Here is a 6,195-nt window from a genome sequence, read left to right as displayed (position 1 = left end):
TATACTCTGCTGCTTTGGCATGAAATGCTCTGAAAAATCAGATGAAATCCATCTGATCTAGTATGTTGTTTAAGACTACTCTTTCCTTGTTGATTTTCTGTCTGGAAGATCTATCCATTGAAGTCAATGGGGTGTTAGAATCCCCTACAATGCCTGTATTACTGTCAATTTCTCTCTTTATGTCCATCAAGATTTACTTTACATATTTAGGTGGCTGCATGTTGAGTGCATAAATGCTTATAAGCGTTATATTCTCTTGTTATATTACTCTCTTTATCATTATGTAATGTCATTCTCTGTTTCTGCCTTTGTGTTAGTCTACTTTGTCAGATATAATTATCACTACCTGAGCTTTTTTTCATTTTCATTCGCACTAAATATATTGTTCCATTCCTTTATTTTTAGTCTGTGTGTATGTTTTATTCTGAGATGTGTCTCTTGTAGTCAGCATATGTATGTATTCTGCTTTTTTCTATTTATTCAGCTACCTTATGCCTTTTGATTGGAGCAGTCAAGCAATTTACATTTTTAATTATTTAATATTTAACTTCAATTTAACATTTTTTTCATTTTTTCAGTTTCTGTTCATTTATTTTGTTCATTATTTTTACAGAATTATTATTTAATAAATTATTATATTTTAATAAATTATTCTATCTTATTTACTTAATGGTTTCAGCTTTTTAAAATTGACATATCACTTTTTGGCCTTTTTGCTAAGATCAAGTGTAGTATCTATTCTTATCAGTTTAAAAATTGACATAATTTCAGGCTTATGGAAAAGTTATAAAAATAATTTTAAAAATTTGTAGATTCCCATACCTTTCAGCAAGATTCATTCTTTCCTGTCTCACTGCCTCTCTCTATTTCTCTCTCTCCCCCACCACCTGAAATACTACACAGTGTACTTTCCTTGGAGTTTGTTTTTTCTCTTTATTGCTTTTTTGTTCAACCCCTTTACACCGCTCACCCAGATTTCCTCCCAACAGGTATCCGCCTACTCTCTAAGAGTCTGTTTTTTATATTCGATTGTTGATAGGTATGTTTTTATTGCCATTTTATTGTTTATATTTTTAATCTTATTTTCTTTGCTTCTTCTTCTTTAAGGAAGATCTTTTAACATTTCATGTAATGCTGGTTTGGTGGTGATGAACTCCTTTAGCTTTTTCTTGTCTGGGAAGCTCTTCATCTGTCACGGCAGATTGGTGTCAAGGCTTGCAAGATGCACCCTTGTATGCATGTATAAATGTATTAACATAATTAAAGAAATAATGTGTCCAAAGTGGAAGTTGTGGTCAGCCGTGGGGAGCAACAGCACAGGAAAAAGAAAACCACCAAGGACCCCATACCAGCTCTCTCCCAGGGAGTAGGAGAATTCACAATCAGACTTCCCGAATTCCAGCCCAAAGGCAAGAGCGTATTGTGAGCCTGATGTTAAAACATGAGTTTCATCTAACTTGCCTTTTTCTGATTTCATGTCCTCGTGGCAATTTTCTGCTTCCAGTGCAGGTCTGCTCATGTAGAGAGAGAATGCAGAAAATATACAGATTTTAAATATTTCTGAGTCTTTCACAGTGATTTCTCATGGTAATGAGTGGCTTCTGATTACCATTTGGTTTTTCCTGACTACAGGGAGAAAAGTAGATTGTTATGCCAGCCTGAATAATTCCAGTCTGTGTGACAATTCTATTTCTCACTTTAAATTAGTATATTGCCATCCTGATGCCTTGCTCAGGTCTCATGTACATTGTACTTCGTCTCAGTATTTTCGGGTCTGATCACCCCTGGACTTTGACAAGAATGAGCCAGACCTCTCTTAGATAACTGATTCTATTGCTATCTTTCATCCCTCTGTATTTATTTCTACATTAAACACGGTTACACATTTGAGTAATTCACCTGTATTAAAATGTATTAAGACCAGATAAAATTTTTAAAATCTCTGGAAACAATTTATGAAAACTGTTTTGTAAGTCTCATTTGTCTTTGCTTCATTGTTTTAAAACAAGAAGGGCAGCAGGGAGAAACAGACAGTTTCTTACAATAGTCTTGCAAAGGTCATTTTTATGTTGGGAACCTATGTCTCCTCATTTAAAGTGTAATGCTTTTTCTGCAAAATTTCCCATCCAACCTAATGGTACTGAGGCTAATAGTAGAAGCAAGGGTTACTGTGCAGAGCAATGAGGCTAGCACAGGGCATGGATACCCGCAGAGGACCCAATGGTGAAATTGCTCTACTATTTATTTGCTTGGGCATCTCAATTGCTTGTCTCTGTTGTGGTCTCAGTTGTTTCAGACTGACACGTTCTTCTCAGAAGTCAGATAAAGTGATGAAAAGCTCAGAATCATGGGTAGAAGAATCAACATTGACGCCATTTCTGACTGCTGAGAATGAGAGTTTATTTGAAGTGGTGTGCCTCAAGAAACCTACTTAAGAAACGTTGGGTTTATTTTGCATAAACATAACCCCAGTTATAAAATTACAAAAGAAGCCTTATCATCAAATGAAATCAAGACTGATAGTTTAATCAAAAAGTTTGGTTCAAGCCTGGAATTATTTTTTTTAAAAAAACATAGAAAACCCGATGCATATGTACCTATAACATTTCATATGAAATTACAACATAACATTTCATATTAAATTAAGACATCTAAATGCATTCATTTACATTTTGATCTAAATCCAGGGGTTTTTTTTGTTGTTTTTTTAGTGTAAATCTACCAATTATAGTCTCACATCATTTTTCTTGTGTAGATGACATCCAAAATATATTATCTTCATTGTCCAGATTTCAGCTAAAAAAGAGAGGTGCAAATTTAAAGTTGTTCCTGGCACAATCTCAGAGCAGAATCCAAGTAAAATGGTATTTTCCCCCTTAATGTTCCATAGACATCAACATCAAGTTTTCAAAGTAATTCTCCTTTATGAAATCATTTTTATAAAACACTCATCTCAAGTCTCACAGAAACAATTTTCTTTCTTTTTATTGTCATGTTTGAATATTTATATAAAATTAAATAAAATACATTATAATAACAAGCACAACAGGTTTGTACAAATTCTACTACTCTTGGCAAGCAGGAAATTGTTATTAATAGTCTCAGAATATGCAACAGTGGTAAGAACACAGCGTGCCCTAGGGATCAACCATCAAGAATGGAGTATATATCAGTGAATCCAGCTGGTCTGCTAGTTGGAGGTCAGATAAGAGAGACTCTATTCTCTGGACCTTGGAGTCAGCTGGTTGAAACTTACCTCAGTAGAGTTAAAGATTACTGGATCCCAGAGAAGTGAATTGACCTACAGCAGGCCACAGAGTAAGAGAGCTATTGTTAATGTTTCCTGACTCTTAGCACAAGATTTGGTGTTCTTTTGTGGTGATTCACTTTGAATATTCTCCTCTCACCAGTTTTATTGAGATATAACTGACATATTGATATAATATTGTATTAGTTTAGGATGTACAATGTAATTATTTGATATATGTATGCATCATAAAATAACAATAAATTTTGTTAATAGCTATCAACTCACATAGTTACAAATTTTGGGGGGTGATGAGAACTTTTAAGATCTACTCTCTTAACAACTTCCAAATATACATACATACATTATTGCTAACTATAGTTACCGTGCTGTATATTACATTCCCATGACTTATTTATCTTAAAACTGGAAGTTTGTACTTTTTGAAACCTTCACCTGTTGCCTCCATGTCCCACCCATTGCCTCTGACAACTACAGATCTATGTTCTATGTTTCTGAATTCGGTTTTTAAGAGTCCACATATAAATGAGATTTTATGGTATTTGCCTCTCTCTCAAAAAGTTTGGTTCAAGCCTGGAATTATTTTTTAGCACAATACTCCCAAATTTCTCCATGTTGTAGTAAATGACAGGATTTCCTCCTTTTTATGGCTAAATAATATTCCATTATGTAAATATACTATATTTTCTTTATCTATTCAGCCATTGATGAACACTTAGGTTGTTTCCATATATTGGTGATTGCAAATAATGCTACAATGAACATGGGAGTAAATATATCTTTTCACATTTGTGTTATTGTTTTCTTTGGCTAAATCCTCTAGAGGGGAATTGCTGGGTCATATGGAAGTTCTATTTTTTAGTTTTTGAGGAATCTTCATACTGTTTTCAATAGTGCCTGCACCAATTGACATTCCCACTAACAGTGCATAAGTGTTCCCTTTTCTCTACATCCTCACCAGTGCTTATTATTTCTTATCTTTGTGAAAAGAGCCATTTTAACAAGTGTAATGTGATACCTCATTGAGGTTTTGATTTGCCTTTCCCCGAATAGTAACAATGTCAAGCACATTTTCATATACCTGTTGGCCATCTGTATGTCTTCTTTGGAAAAATGCTTATTCAGATCCTCTGCACATTTTTAATTGTATTATTTTTGCTGAGTTATATGATTTCTTTATATGTTTTGGATATTGATCCTTTATCAGATATATATTTTACAAATATTTTTTCTCATTTTATAAGTTGCCTTTTCATTTTATTTATGGTTTTTAACTTATTAATATGGAGGCTAAACATTAATTTTCAGTCATTTTTCTTTTCAATTACCTGTTTAGAAGGTTATATATTTCCCTGTAAGTAATGCTTCTACAGGGTTTGATATTTAGTATTTTTAAATAATTTTTTAGTTATTTTTTAGTTTTCTTCATGATTCCTTTTTTTTAATTTATGAGTTTTTTTTTAAATTTCCCAACATCTGGTGATTTTCTAGTTATTATCTTTGTTATTAATTCTAGCCTAATTGTATTATGCTGAGAAAACATACTGAATCTGAGCATTTCAATCCTTAGACATTTGTTGAGACTTGCTGAAATCCAGTATATAATCAGTTTTATAAATGTTTAATATGAAAAGTCCAATATTTCAATTATTATTATTATTATTTTTAATTTTTTGAAGCTGGAAACGGGGAGAGACAGTCAGACTCCCGCATGCGCCCGACCGAGATCCACCCGCACGCCCACCAGGGGTGACGCTCTGCCCACCAGGGGGCGATGCTCTGCCCCTCCGGGGCGTCGCTCCGCCACGACCAGAGCCACTCTAGCGCCTGGGGCAGAGGCCAAGGAGCCATCCCCAGCGCCCGGGCCATCCCTGCTCCAATGGAGCCTTGGCTGCGGGAGGGGAAGAGAGAGACAGAGAGGAAGGAGGGGGGCGGGGGGGTGTGGAGAAGCAAATGGGCGCCTCTCCTATGTGCCCTGGCCGGGAATCGAACCCGGGTTCCCCGCACACCAGGCCGACGCTCTACCGCTGAGCCAACCGGCCAGGGCCCAATATTTCAATTATTAAGAGCAGTAGTCCATATATGCACATTAGGCCAAATGTATTAATCATTTTTAAATCATTTATGCACTTGTTTCTTTTTCTTTCTGCTATTTTTTCCATTTTTAAGAGAGGGATATTTAATTTTCCACATGACTATAGATATGAGTTTCAGTTTTGAAATTTTTGGCTTTATAAGTGTTTAGACTATGTTATGTGGGAATAAAAATATAGTTTTTAAATTTCTGGTGAATATTTTATCAAGAAGCCCTCTTCATTTTCAGTAATGCTTTGTTTTTCTGCTTTTTTTTCCTTTTTGTCTTAAAAGTCTCTATTTCACAAAATATTTAAAAGACAAAAAAGGTGCTATGCCTTTCAAGAAATATTTCCACTTCCAAATCCTCTTTCACACTGACTTAAATAAATTAATAGCTCATAGCATAATGGGTAAAGAAAAATCAAGTTTGGGAACTTACTAGTTATGAGACTTTGAGCAAGCACTGAACTCTGAATATCAGCTACTTAACTTGGAAACTAAAGGTACCAATAGCACCTCCCATTATTTGAACCATCAAGATATAGGGAGAGAATGCATGTAAAGTGTTTACCACAGTGCCTGGCATATGGTCTATGCTCTCTGTTATTATCTTCTTATGACGACCTGATGTTTTCTTTGTAATTTTTAGTTCCGCACATTAAACAATGTTCAAATGGCCCAGCTGAGGGTGTGTAGTGTCTCCAGATAACTGGTGGCTGCTTAGTAGCATCATTTTGGGTTTTTATTACTAGTCCAACTTCCATTAAGAAGGTTTCTGAATTTCACTCATCCAGCATCATGTTCCCATAAAACTTCTCACTATAATCTGATAGTAAAGTTCATGTGGGGAA

General features: G+C 34.9%; 1 pseudogene; it reads left to right on the top strand.

Annotated features, from left to right (window-relative positions):
• Window positions 1-696: 696 nt before the first annotated feature.
• On the top strand, window positions 697-827 carry LOC136336799 (U2 spliceosomal RNA; annotated as a pseudogene).
• The last annotated feature ends 5,368 nt before the right edge of the window (window positions 828-6,195 follow it).

The sequence above is a fragment of the Saccopteryx bilineata genome, chromosome 4 (assembly GCF_036850765.1).
Source record: "Saccopteryx bilineata isolate mSacBil1 chromosome 4, mSacBil1_pri_phased_curated, whole genome shotgun sequence".
NCBI classification, from domain to species: Eukaryota; Metazoa; Chordata; class Mammalia; order Chiroptera; family Emballonuridae; genus Saccopteryx; species Saccopteryx bilineata.
Note: the sequence above shows the minus strand (reverse complement) of the source record. Positions and strands in the feature narration are given on the sequence as shown.